General features: G+C 48.6%; 1 pseudogene; it reads right to left on the bottom strand.

Moving 5' to 3' along the window:
- Positions 1-1,098: 1,098 nt before the first annotated feature.
- Positions 1,099-14,857, bottom strand: part of LOC108541942 (60S ribosomal protein L9 pseudogene) — a 54,210-nt pseudogene continuing 40,451 nt past the window's right edge.

Here is a 14,857-nt window from a genome sequence, read left to right on the forward strand (position 1 = left end):
ATATCTAGTGCAGGATAATGAGTTTCTGCTTCCATCTCTCTCAAAATACTACTTATCCTTTACAACAGAGCTGGGGAAGGCCATGAAGGGAGGACTCTCGCCCATAATTTAACTGATAACAGTAGCTATCACAAAAAGTTATTTCAAACCACAGCTTACTACGTGAGTCACACAAGGACAGAAAGCTGCAGATACAAAACTCCTGCCTGACACACTGTCTTATAAGCCCAACCCCAAACTGCAAGGGCTTAAACTGAACTCCAAGAGCACAAATCCTATCTAACAACCACTGACAACAATCAGAACTCTCTGGCTCTTGTAAAAAGCCAATAAGCTTTCTTCTTTTTGGCGTCCACAAGAAACCATTTTGTTTTTCCTTCCAACTTTTAGGTTCAAGGGATTCATGTGCAGGCTCATTACATGGGTAAATTGTGTGATGCTGGGGTTTAGTGTACAAATTATTTCATTACCCAGGTAGTGAGAATAGTACCTGACTGGTAGTTTTAGATCCTCATTCTTTTCCAATCTTCCACCATCCAGTAGGCCCCAGTGTGTACTCTTCTCTTCTTTATGTCCACGTGTACTCAGTATTTAACTCCTACATGAGAACATGTGGTGTTTGATTTTCTTTTCCTGCATTAATTCTCTCAGGATATTGGTCTTTAGTTGCATCCATGTTGCTGCAATAAACATGATCTCATTCTTTTTTTTAAGGCTATGTAGTATTTCATGGTGTATATGTACCACATTTTCTTTATCCAGTTCACCACTGATGGACACCTAAGTTGATTCCACGTCTTTGTTATTGTGAGTAGTGCTGTGACGAACATATGCATGTGTGTTTTTATGGTACAACGACTTATATTCTTTTGGGTATATACTCAGTAATATACCCCGAGGATTCCTTATATTCCAAGGACTATAAGTTGTTCTACCATAAAGACACACATGCATATGTTAAAATGGGTCAAATGGTAGTTCTGTTGTTATTGTTTTCTTCCCAAATCAATAGGTCTTTTATTGCACCATTTAAATATCACAAGTAGGTCTTAGGAGTCATCCGGCCTCTTGTTTCTGTAGCTGGACAACTCTTAGGTCTTATTCATCAGCATGCTGAACAGTTCCTTTTTCAGATACATAGATACTATCCAAAAATGTCCTGATATGCTTGTATTTCACTGTTGTGGCTTGCTGAATCAAAGCTGCTGAATTTGAAACAAGCTCAATGTCATAAGGATTAATTCATCTTTCTGAGTTTGACATACTGAACAAGCAACACCTGGTCTCATCCGAACCATGTGGATGTATTTTTCACCCAAGAAATTTCGAATTTCAACAAAAGACCCATTCTCCTGGATAACGACATTGATGGCGAGGTGAGCATACACAGACCTCATCTTGTAATGGAAGCCCAGTGTAACACCCTTGATCATATTCTGTACATGACTACAAATAGTCCTAACCATAGCCAGTTCCTCTCTGTTACTGCACCGTTTGTCAACCCAGAGCCTCTTTTTTTTTCTTTCCAAGAAGACTGAGTTCTACATTGATGTGATTGAAGTCCCTCTGCAGGGTTCCTCTGGGGCCCTTCACAATAACTGTTCGTCACTTTAGAGTAATTACATTTTCTGGAATGTCGACAGTCTGATTGCTGAGAATGTCTTCATTCTTGCAGTAGACACGGCAACTAAAGAGGTCGTTCTGTTTTAAGTTCTTAGAGAAATCTCCAAACTGATTTCCACAGTGACTGAACTAATTTACATTCCCACCAGCAGTGTGTAAGCATTCCCTTTTCTCTGTAACCTTGCCAGCATTTGTTATTTTTTGGCTCTTTAATAACAGCCATTCTGACTGGCATGAGATGGTATTTTATTGTGGTTTTGACTTGCATTTCTCTAATGATTAGTGATGTTGAGCATTTTTTTCATGTGCTTGTTGGTCACGTGTATATCTAATCTTCTTTTGAAAAGTGCCTGTTCATGTCTTTTGCCCACTGTTTAATGAGGTTGTTTTTTGCTTGTTGATATGTTTAAGTTCCTTTTAGATTTTGGCTATTAGACCTTTGTCAGATGCTTAGTTTGCAAATATTTTCTCCCATTCTGTAGGCTGTCTGTTTACTCTGTTGATAGTTTAGTTTGCTGTGCAGATTCTCTTTAGTTTAATTAGGTTCCACTTGTCAATTTTTGTTTTTGTTGCAATTGCTTTTGGAGTCTTCATGAAATCTTTGCCAGGGTCTATGTCCAGAATGGTATTTCCTAGGTTTTCTTCCAGGGTTTTTATAGTCTCAGATTTCACATTTAATTTTTTAAGCCATCTTGAACTTTTTTTTCAAAACAACTTGTGTAATCACCTCTTTCCCTAGTAACACCCTAACCTTTTCCTTTGTTCTCCAGACATACCAGAGGCCACCCTGGTCTGTGTGTATGTCCTGAATTGCAATCCCACTTCTTGTTTATTATTCCCAAATAAAACCTTTCAATTTAGAGATTTATCTCTTTATATTTTTTATGTTGACAACTAATTCATTTAAAAATTTTAGCTGAATTTTCTTACCAGTTTATATGGCACCTGGTGGTGTCTGCCTAGGTAAACAAATACTCAAATCCTGTTTCTTTTGGCATGAAGCTGTGTCTGCCTGGATTTTGGGTTAGTTGGTTGACCTGTGACCTCATTACTCTGATGGGTTCAAGAAAAGTCATAATTGTGCAATTTGTCTAGCTTTTTTTTCTGGTTGTAAGAGGGATACATTGTTCTAACCCTCTACATTTTCTGGGCTGACACAGGAAGCCCTTTCCTCAGGTCTAAACACATAGAAAGCAAGATTTTCTCAGATATTTGTGCCAGAACTACTGCTTCCCTCTTTTTCCTGGAGAGAAGACATATGTAAAGGAGTTTGCAAGGCTCTGCTCTTGTTTTGAAAAACACATCTGCACATGTCCGTGCTTGCCAGAAACCTCAAATTATTCAGCCAGTCTCCTGAGCACTGTAGCTTTCCCATTTTGGAAAAGCCTTTGGAAAATAGGAGTGAAGATTGAGTTGTGTTTCAACCAGGGTTTCTGTACTCCAACCAGAGGCGTGCCGACTGGAAGAATCATTATGGAAAGGATGGGGCTGAGGCAGAAACTGAGCCGGCCATTGGGATGTCAGGACTGGCCATGGAGGACTGCGTGAGGCCTGGGGCTGCAGTCGGGCTCCCGGCTCCCCAGCAAGGTTCGGATAATAGTGGCTTGAGAAAGGAAGTGAAAGCTTCCCCTTTTAAGCTATGTTGTAAACTCCCTCAGCAAAGTTGTTTATAGGAAGTGGTAGAACAAATATTATTTAAGGAACAGTGTAGGGAGATTAGGACTCTGTCCAGCCAAAGCATTTAATCTCACCTGAGGGAAGTGAATATGTCCAGCTGCTGACGAATGTTAAATAGGCCAGCTCAGAAAGGGCCCCCAGGCTGTTTTCCTAATGCTGTCCTCAAGAGAAGGGTGGAAAATGCCCTCCTTCTAGGACCAGGGAGAGCAGAAAGTGGGGAGCACAGGAGGGTAGTTTGGTGATCATCTCACACACTCCTCCTGTGAGTTTGCTAAAGCTTTGTTAATAAACCACCACAAATAGGATGGCTTAAACAACAGAAAATTATCATTGCCCAGTGCTGGAGGCGGGAAGTTTGAAAATGAGGTGTTGGCAGGGTTGGTTCCTTCTGAGAGCTATGAGTAGGGATCCGCTCCAGCTCTCCTCCCTTGGCTTGTAGACTGCTATTTCCTCTCTGTGTCTTTTCACAGGGTCTTCTCTCTGTGAGTGTTTGTCTCGGTACCCCAATTTCCCCTTTCCATGAGGACTCTAGCCATATTGGCATACTGGCTTCGTGGCCCACCCTACTCCAGTATGGCTTCATGTTAACTGATTAATTTACAAAAATCCTTCTTCCAAATAAGGCCAAATGCTGAGGGCAGGGTGTTAAGACTTCAATACGTGGATTTGGGAGGGACACAGTTCATCCCACATGATTCCTTGTTTTAAAGAAGGCATGTTGAGACTCAGGAGGAAAGAGAAGTGGAATGGAGCATTTAACAGCAGATATTTATGGAGGGTAACCATGTGACACTGTCTGGTGCTAAGGCGATCATCAAGTCTAAGCTGCCTCCTGCTTTCCCAGAGTCACATCTTAGTGAGGAGATGAAGACCATCCACGGAAAGTGAAGGCAACTCCAGGGAGAGACAGGTATTTTGAAAATCATAAAAGAGGCCAACGACCTCAAGCTTTAGGTCACCTGCACGTGTATTGCAGAGGAGGTCCTTGAACCAGGGTTGCTGGGACTCAGTAAATCCTGGATTGTGGGAAGGAGATAGCCACAGAGCCACCTGGCAGGAAAGTGCTCCAGAGACGGGGCATCTTGTGTGAAGGCCCTGAGGTAGGAACATGCTTGGTGAGTATGAGAAAAGGAAGAAGGCCAGTGTGGCTGCAGTGATGTGGACAAGGGAACATGGATTGAGGTGAGGTTGGAGAAAGGGCCCAGAACCACGTCACACAGGCCTGTAGGGGCTGAGGGAAGGAGACAGTGTAGGGACTGGAATTTGGTACTTACTTACCTTTATTTACTTTTAAGGAAGGCCACTCTGAAGGTTGGGGGGAAGGATGGGTGGACAGAGTGTTCCATAAGGTCCCTTCTAGACCCCAAACCCCGTGACTTTATCCCATCTCTATATCCAATGCAGTGTAATGGGCATTAAGCCTCTTCTGCTTCCATTTCTCAACATACTACCTCTCCTTAGGTCTCCTTTAGGCCCAGGATAAATGCCACAGTGCTGCTGAGCTGACTCAGTTTGGTTTCCCAGTTGGAGACTGAGTCCTTTCTCCACTGTCTCTGAGCACTCAGCTGGTTTCGGGGTTCTGTGCAGGCTCCTATTCCCCAGAAGCAGACACCTTAGGGCAGAGCTCAGTCTACCACCAGACCTTGCTGGGCCCTTCACTGGTAAAGGGCGGGGACAGTGTTTGAGGAGAAGAGGAAAGGAGAAAGGAGGGATGGAAGCAAAAAGAAGAAAGGAAGGAAGGAAGGAAGGTAATAAGTAAGGAAGTAGAGTACTTATTAATGCAATACTTTGGTCATATTGCAAACTTAAGTTAGCACAGCAAGCATCTGTGAATGTATGTGTGTGTGTGTGTGTGCACATGCACACACACACAAAGTTTGTGGTGGTGTCCTGCCTTGCCAGGCAGTACACTTGGTGTTTCAGTGACTCTCAGGTGGGATACAGAGACAGGGCAGGACAGAGATGAAGAACCAGCCTGGATCCCAGCTCCACCAAGCACCGACTACACGGTCCTGGACAGGTGACAGGGTGCTTACGTCCACCATGGGGACGATACCCTTGCTTGACTTCTTGGGTTGCTGTGGTAATAGATACAGGTGCTCAGGAAGGATCAGCTCCTATTGGCTGCGTCCCATCAAACAGCTTGCATGCTAGGGTGAGTATCATCTTGAGCCTCTTTTCTTGATTCTACTTTAAAGAGCAGACATTACCATGTTTTCCCATGATGTCCCAGAGGCCTAAAGGCTGAGTATGAACACAAGCCCTTGAAGATCTTTCTTCTTTCCCAGCAAACCTCATGTGGACTGCTTCCTCTTGGTTGGATGAATGCAACAAGTCAGTTCTCTCCATTGTCCTTTTTTCCCACAGCCTGGAAGGGAGGAGCTCAGAGCTGCATCTTTGTGCTGTAGCTTAAGAATGGTGTTGCACAGAGCTGGCACTCTGGAACCAGCCTGCTCCAAGGGGGAATCCTGGCTCTGTTGCTTGCTGGAAAGCTATTGAACCTCTCAGAGCCCTAGTCTCCTCTCTACGATGCCTCCCTCATGGGAGTATTAAGTGAGATAATGAAGGGGGTTCAAAGGAGAGCACTTCAGCCTTTTGTCCTCCTCCCATCCCACTTGCAAATTATCCCCACAGTGAGCCATGTGCTGCTGGGGGTGTCAGAGCCCTCGGGGATTCTGGGAGGAGAAACAAATTGGGACTCACTAAGGTATTGCTGGCATACAGAGTCATTCTTGGTAGCACCGCGGGCAGGTATCAGTTCCTTGCCCCACTGAAGGGCGTGGCACATAGCACAGAAGGGAGAGCGGTTTGTTCTCTTCTTGTCTAAATTCTGTGTTCCTCCCGGGGGAGTTCTCAGGAGATGGTCTCCTGCTAGCCTCCTGTTTTTGACACTGGTGCAATTCTGCCCTCCAATGGTGAGCCTGGGATCACTGATTGTGATGCTGGACCTCTAGCCTGGACCTCTAGCTGGCTCCCCCAAGGATGTACCTCTGGGAACTGTTCCAGCCACCATGAACTGTATTTGGGCTGCTGGTCTCATGGAATTTATGTCCTCATGGAGAGATGCGAAGGATCGTCTGTTTATATCTCTAAGCCTGGGCTGCAGACTGTTGGGTTGCTGTGGTAGGAATTCTCCATGGGTATGGAGAAGGCCATTTTTTCCATAGCTGGGAAAAATGCATCTGGGCAAATTTGTTCTGGAGTTCCAGGCATGGGCAGGTGTGCCAAGGCAGTAAGCCAGGGCAGCATGTTCTCTGCAGAGGAAGAGAGGAAGGCTAAGAGGGGGGCACCTGTGGGAAACATGCACGGGAGAGGCCCCTGCCACTCCCAGCCTTGACATGTGGTGAAGGGAGGCAATAGATTGGGCCTGGCTGGAGGCTTCCTGAAAGCTGGCAGGGAGGAGCTTACAAGCCTATATGTCTACACTTAATCTTAGCAAAAGGCGAAGAAGCAACACAAGTTCATGCGCCTGAAAAGCCCGAAGAATTAGGCTTCACCAAGACAGCAGAGCAGGAAGTCCTGCCTGTGTCTAACTGGCCTGTGCAATGGAGCAGAGTGGGGTGCAGTGGGGATTGCAGGAACAACCCCAGGGGTTTACCCAGAAGCTTATGCATGACAGGCCTTAACACTCGGCTTATTCAGGGAAGTGAATAAACTTTGCAGATTGAAGTTGAGGTCAAGTCTACACACTTAACACTTGCTGTTGTATTATACAGCAATTTCTGCTGAGGAAACTTCTTCATGTAGCTTTGCAAGAGATGTCTTTATCCCAGCAGGTATTCTGAGAACTACTGGAGAGGTGGTGATTATATTCCATTTTGGAATATTGTCTAAAGTAGTTATCACAGAGGAAGTTAATAATCTTACATTGGCTTCTGTGTTATACACAGTGCCCTGCATTTCGAAGGCAGGCCCATGATACACAACACTTCCTTTCAGTATGATAGTCCCCATTGCTTTTATTCATCAAAACTCTTTTGGAAATCCAGTTTCTCCAGCAGGTCTTCTCAGATTTATTAAAGCAATCATTTCCCATCAGCATGTGCACCATGAGGGACTTTGTGACAATTCATACGACTACCAGCTCCTGAGAACCACTGCATGGTCAACACTCAGCTATGGGGTTCACCTTTGCCATGCCTTCTTATTTAATTCTTATAACTCCTACCTCTCATACCTTACCGGATCCTCAGGGCAATTTTGAATTTAGGCAGTGCTATTACCCATGTATTACAGATGAGGAATCTGAGGCCCAGAGAGGCCAAGTTTCCTGGGACCACACAGCTACTAATCCCTCAAGCATGGTCTGGTCTGCCCTAGCTCCCAGAAAACTATGGAACTATAGCTCAGCACTGCAGAGGGATGCTGACCAGGCTGGGGTGAACACACACTGACAAACATCCTGGGCATCTCAACTTTAAAGGAAGGGATTATTAATCATGGACTCCAAGGGAGGTGGCTGAGAGTACAAAGTGCTACCATATGACAAAACCAGACAACATCAGTGGCCAGGCATTCTGCATGGCAGGTAGGTAGAGGTTCAGGGATCCAGTGATCTAAATGCACAGATCAGTGTTCAAAAGATGCCCCTCCAGGCAGTGGGGAGAGATGCATGGGGAGGGGGCAGGAGTATTTCCAAGCTCTGTGTTTTGATACCACGTTTTTCTTCCCTTTATTCTGGTCCTCCGGGGCTCTGTAGCCATGCACACCTGCCTGTCACCTCCTTCCATGGGCAAAACCCGCAGCATGTTCTTCTTGGAGTCATGGCTGGCTCCCCATCCCGGCTGGGGTCCATTCCTCTCTGAATGTTTACCATGTCTAGGTTACAGGTGGAAAACTGTAAAAGCAAAAGCGAAACATGATTGTTGTTTTTGCACATAAAACTGAATTTGACATTGTAATTGTACAGGTCAGGCAACTGGAAGAGAAACACAGGGCTCAAGGCCACTGTCAGAGGCAGCTGACTTGGGGGCTGTTACGGCCTGGGTGTCAGCACTGTTGAGTTTCTCTTGCTCAGTTCATGAGCATCCCATCAGTTCCAGTCATGGGAGAGGGGGACCAGAACACGGAGGGGCTGAGGGCCTCTCTTCCACCCCCCTGCCACATGTAAACAGTGCCTACATTTTAGGGGCCTCAGTCATTAGACTTTCCAGAGTGAGAGGCATGTGAACTCTACATTGACTTTGCTAGGATTGGTTTACCTGAGTGTTTGCCCTGGTAGGAACATTGTTGTCTATAGCAAAACTATTTTTTAAGAAAATCATTAATGTGTTTTATGTGTACACATCTTGTCTATGTGATTAAATTGGTTTGGTATGAGAGATAAAGCAACATGATGTGTGATTATTGGTGAGAAGTTCTTCATTGATTTTGGACAGAGGAAAGGATCAGTGTCTGGAATAGCTGACCCAGCAGGATAGTCAGGAAAGGAAGGGTTCTGCCTCGGCCAAGCTGGCTTTAGTTAGAAGAAGAGACTCAGATGTTTTCAGATGCGGTGATCAGGGCCTGTGTCTGAGCTGCTTTGTCCACCAGCTGCTACCCACCCATGGGCAAGCTCAGGACCCTACAGGTCCAGCTAGGCTGGCCTCAGGTCTAGGGCCAGGGTGCCTTCCCAGAGCCCAGTCTTGTCTCCCTACCAAGGTGACCTCTGTGCCTCAGGCCTATCTCCTCTCTTTGCATGTCATTTGTTCGTGCATCTCTCTCTCTGAACCTTCTCCATTGGGGCTGAGTTATGCAGCTTTTTCTCACTGAACACATGGAGTGCCTTCATCTTCGCTTTGACAGAGATCTTGACAGCTCCCTGGGATCTTCTGCTTCAGGATTTCCCTGCCAGCTCTCTGCCCTCATGGGTAAATGGGCCCTTCCCTTCCAAACCAGATCACCCAATCCCTGAGGCTCCTGGCCGCTCTTCTTCCTGTTGAGAATTCCCTGGACAGAGTAGCGGGATGAGGATCCTGCCCCGCTCATTGCTCCTTGCTCACAGGCACACAAATATCTGCATCTGTGCAAGTCACCACGGACTCAGCCCAGCCAAGAAAGGTGGGACCCAGTGAACAAAATCAACCTGCAAACACGAGAGGTGGCCAAAGGCAGTGAGAGATGGATACAGTTTAGCGGCAGCTATTGGATGTTTCCCGGGTATATAAGGCATAAACGCACTTAGCTTTCAGAGTCCCAGTTTTTAGGGCCTTCCCACCCTCTGATTCTGCAAAATCTCATGTGTGTATGGGATGGGAGTGGTTGGGGGATATCTGGGCCCCAGGCCAAGACTTCAGTCAAGAGCATCTGTGCCGTTAACCCCCACAGCAAATCCCAACCGTGTGTCTCCAAACAGTCATTGAAATTTCATGTTCTCGAGTTAAGTAATTCTTGTCCCAGTTTCAAAATCAAAGTCATTATCAAGTTTAAGTAAAGGGATGTTTTCCCTTCCTAATGAGCAACCTTCCAGCCTCTCCTGTATCTTCATATCTGTGAGTCACAGTGAGAATTACTACGGAAGGATTTCTGTTAGAAAACTAGCATAAAACTAGGGTTAGGTCAGGGTACCCTAACTGTGGTAACAGGGGGAATGAAGAGAGCCCTTTAGTTAGGACAAAGCCAGCCTGTGAGTCAGATCCAAGGGCACACTGGATGCCTACTGTGTGTGCCCCACTGACTTCTCTACACTGTGGGAGACACTGAGCCTGCTCTCAAGTCCTAGGTGTTTATTCAACCAGTTAAAAAAGGAGTTCAGGCTGGACACGGTAGCTCACATCTGTAATCCCAGCACTTTGGGAGACTGAGGTGGGCAGATCATTTGAGGTCAGGAGTTCTAGACCAGCCTGGACAACATGGTGAAACCCTGTCTCTACTAAAACTACAAAAAAATTAGCTGGGCATGGTAGCACCCACTTATAATCTCAGCTACTTGGGAGGCTGAGGCACGAGAATCACTTGAACCCAGGAGGCGGAGGTTGCAGTGAGCCGAGATCATGCCACTGCACTCCAGCCTAAGTGACACAGTGAGACCCTGTCTCAATAAATAAATAAATAAATAAACAAACAAATAAATAAAAATAAAAGAAGGAGTTTACACCTGGAAATGGCCTGGAAGTCCATTTTCATTTTCACTTGTAAGTTCATAATCACACTTTGGAGATGTGGCACAGGCATTCAGGGAAGCAAGTTATGTAAGTCAAAGCCCAGCCTCCTTCCCCCTCAGGGCTGGGGCCAGCTCTCCAGCCACTGCTCCTTCCTCATTCATTCATTCATTCATTCATTCATTCATTCATTCTGTGAGCATGAATGGGCGGAGCTCAGTCTAACACCAGACCTTGCTGGGCCCTTCACTGGTTAAGGGCTGGGACAGTGAGGAGAAGAGTCACATCTTAGTGAGGAGATGGAGACCTCACTGCAGGTCCAATGTGTCAATTAACATGAGCTGATGCCTACCCATGAGGAGCCACCAGCAGAAGGGGCAGAAGCCTAGGAGACAGGCAACTCATACAGCAGAGAAGTGCAAAGGTCAGGGCGCCTGTGCAGGGGGCTGAGCTGGCTTCTGAAGCTTCGGGAGGGAGGGTGAGATGCCTGGAATTTGTTTAACAAAGGATGGAGGAAGGGCATTCGGGGCTAAGGGGCAGTGAACAAAGGCCTGGAAAAGCAGCACAGCCTGGCACTGATGCGTGGAGGGAGGCCACCGGAGGGCCCACCACGCAGGCTTCCTGGTGGGACTGAGCAGCTGGCCCACTCCACAAAGCTCCCACCCACCCCCTAACGGGTGCCTAGGAATGGGCAGTGGGTCTGCTCCCTGTGTCCCCATTCACCTGGCTGCCTTAGCTCCCTGAGCCTTCTTGCATCCCAGCACTTTGCACTTTGCTGGACTTTCCTCTCATTCCTAGGTGCTCTTTACCTCTGCTTTTTGAGCCTTGGCTTTGGCTTCGGCTTCTGCTTCCTGATGAGGAGCTGGGGTGACAAGTGAACCTCCCCATATCTCTAAATTTTTCTCCCACCCCGACCCTGCCCTGCTGTCTCCCACACGTGCCCCATAAAGACCAGGATGCAACAACCCTCAACATGCATATTGCATATAGGACAGTGAGAAAGATTCTGCTTTGGGACCTCATTTAGACCTCAAAGTCCTCTATGCCATCAAAGTCACCATGAAATAGAGCCCAGCTTCCGTAGTGCAAAGAAAAGGTCCATATGTTGGTTGTACTCCCAGTTTTCCTCTCATATTTTAACAATAATGACCCCTAGGACATCTGACCCCAATGTTTACCTGAGACTAATTATTGCGACCTCACTGCTTATTAAGAAAACAAGGTTAGGCGTCAGCCCCGCATGGCGTGTCTCCATCGGGTGAGCGCCTGTCCGGCTCTGGTGCTGATGGATGGGTCCAAGGAGGAACTCCTCACTGCACCCACCACTGCCCTGGTGGCCCACGGTGGCTCCCCTCCGTCAGGGTCAATCTTAAAAAAATGATTATTACTTTGGCCATAAGCCCAGTGACAAATGTGGCTTTTGTCCAACAACAACCCACAGGCAGAAGTCTGTCATTTCTTCCCCACCCCAGATGCTGGGACTTCACACAAAGGATGCTGTGGACACCACCAAATCAGAACGATTTCGGATCCACACTCTCTTTTCGTGGCTTGCAAGTGACACCCAGGGCAGCAGCTGAGCTCCCCATGGCTTTTGGGGACTCCTGAAACAGTGTCCACCGGGTGGGCCCTTACAGAGCTGAAGGAATCAGAAACAGAGATAGACTGGGTTTAAGTCATCACCCGGCCCCTCCACCGGATCCCCGCCAGGAGTGCACGTCGGGGAGGAAGAGCATGGCTTTGTAGTTGAGGGTCCCTGGGGGAGAGCCATGGCTCAGCCCTCACCAGATGCATGACCCTGGTGGGCGTTCGAGCTTCCTGTGTCAATTTTCTCCTCTGTGAATGTGGTGGGGGCAATGCCCACCTTGCAGCTGTCACAGTGGCTGTAGGACGTGGCACCTGTGGCTCACCCCGGCACAGTCTCTAGCACCTGGGCAGTGTAGATGGATGTAGGCTTCCCTTCTTGGATATCCACTCCATCCTGCCCCTGTTGGCTCCTCATAACAGCCATTCTCCTCCATATCTCATTTGGATGTCCTACTACAAAGTGCAGAATCCCCCTGTCAAGTTCTCTTAGAGCCCCTTGCCCCCAAGTTGGCCTTGTGCACCTCACCGAGAAACCCACCTGTCAGGATGGGACAGGAGTTCAGTGTCAGCTCCGGGGTTGGGAGGGCTGACAGTGGAGTGGCTCCTGCTGTGGCTGGTCTGGTGGTGTGGTGTCTGTGGGGAGCACACAGGCAGGACCACACTGGGAGCTTATGGGGAAGCCATCCTGCCCTGGCTCCTGGGGAGGAGAAGCAGAACTGGGCTCACACCTCATTTCATCTCCAGTTTTCTTCAGTAAAGATGAGAGGATCCCAGGGAGAGCCTGTGGCTGCCAAGTGTCTGCTTATGTAGGTTCTTGCAGTGAAGAAGGCCCAGGAGACCCGGGTACCTGTGGGATGCCATCTGCCTCTCTCCAGGCCCTTCTGCAATGCCCAAAGCAGGACACATTAGCTCCACCATGCCACCTAGTCAGGCGTCTTGGGTGGGACTGTGGACACGGGAATGCCTGAGCAGAGAGAAAAGGGCACAGGCTGTTGGAAGCAGGAGTGTGGCACCTGGCCGGCCTTTGCAGCAGGTTGTGGGAATACTGGGGCTACCTGGACTTCAGGGACCAAAATGAGGGAATGCCTCTTCGCTGACTTTGTGTATTTGGCCCTTTCCCATGAGTGCCTTCTGGTCTCTGGTCTGTCAGCTGTAAGTTTCTGATCTTGGTGGATTCTAGGCTTCTATCTCCCTCCCTCCCTCCTTTCACAACCTACTGGAACATGGGCCATAGTGGGCTTTGGCACTCAGGGAAGGCTCTGTGGGGATGTGGTCCAAGGAGCTCCAAAGAGCCCAGAGGCCCCATTCCTGTCTTCAACGTGGTCACTCATATCTTAGGTTGTGACCAAAGTTTGGAAATGGGTCACAGGACTGCGAGCAGATAGGAGGCCTGCTGCGCTGAGTTGGGTTTGAGGAGGGCTGGGGAACTCAGGCCACCCAGCTCCTCATGTGGAGTGTGGGAGGGGCTGAGCAAACATCAGTTCTGCTACTGGGAAAAGGCCACTGTGTTCTCAGATCAGCCCTGAGCACACAGTGGGTGAGCATCCCTTGTCTCATACATGCTGTGCACTCTACTGGATGCAGCATGGACATCCATGACGACTGCCGGTGGAGGCTGACCTGGCATCCCGCAGTGTCCTGGGGACGTGTCGGGGGAGTACCTTGGAGAGATATCAGTTTTCCTGGCCCTGTCCTACCTGGCTATCCTGACCGTCAGTGCTATGTCTGGCCCTCAGGACCTGGCTTGGGCTCTACATGCTGGCAGAGAGGCTTGTCCTGCTCTGAGGAAGCCAACCCTTGCTGGGAGCTGCCGTCTAAGCCAAGATGCAGGAGACTTTCTCCATGCAGGCCTCACATTCAAGGTGTGCCACTTGGAGCTTGGGGGTCTTTGAAGGTAGCTTCAGTCTGGGGTGTGACTGGGACCATTTCCTGCAGGGCAGTTTTGGAGCTGCACATACTTTGAGAAATCTCAGTCCTGGAAGCCCCTGAAGGGATAAGGGTTCAAGGAGAGATGACTGATGGAAATGGTTTCTCACCTGGCCTGGTGTTGCCCATCTCTGGGAATAGGGATGAATGTCCCACCTCAGACTCCAGGTCCTGGACCTCCTGCTGCTCCCTGCAAGACTGTTCCAGGTGAGGAGGCCCAGAGGTCCCTGAAGCGGTTGGTGTTCAAGCCTGGGTCCCCTCGCAGGCCTGTTCCAGGGAAGTCCCAGGGAAGCTTGGGATGAGACAAGAGTGGGAGGAAAGACACACAGGGCTGAAGGAGCAGTTGCCACTCTCAGGGGACCTGGGGCCACATGTGGGGCCTGGGTGCCTCCTCAGTCACCCTCTCTGTTGAGTTCCTGGACCTTCTTCCCTCCCCTTTTCTGGGGTTGCAGGACTCGGGTTCACGGCTGGCTTTGCAGCTGCACCCTCATCCCTCTGTGAGGGCAGTCAGAGGCTCCTCCTGGTCTCCCTCAGTGCCAGCAGCCTCCTGTCTTTTCCTTAAGCATTTGCTCTGAGATTGCTGGTGAAAGATGGAGCAGGTACTGGAGGGCAGGAGTGACCCCAGCCCACAGGGCTCCCAGTGAGTCTCTCAGCCTCTTGGAAGACAGGAGAATCACATCTCACTGGGGCCCTGAATGTGTCTAGCTGAATCTTTACAGCCTGGAGACCAGCTGCATATTGTCACCCCTTCCTTAAAATACAGAGAAACTGAGGTTCTAGGCAAGGAAATTGCCAGGGTGAGGTCATCCACCAGGAAGCAAGCAGACAGAGGCGTGACCATGTCCACTAGACCACAGCTCCGGTTACTGTTCTGTGCCCCTCCTGGGTTGGAAAGGGTCCCCCATTCGAGGCTGAACCTGTGCTACGAGAGGTCCCCCACCTCTTATCGGCATCCACATCCTCTA

This window comes from Rhinopithecus bieti, unplaced genomic scaffold, assembly GCF_001698545.2.
Source record: "Rhinopithecus bieti isolate Rb0 unplaced genomic scaffold, ASM169854v2 scaffold_20310, whole genome shotgun sequence".
In the NCBI taxonomy this organism is placed as follows: domain Eukaryota; kingdom Metazoa; phylum Chordata; class Mammalia; order Primates; family Cercopithecidae; genus Rhinopithecus; species Rhinopithecus bieti.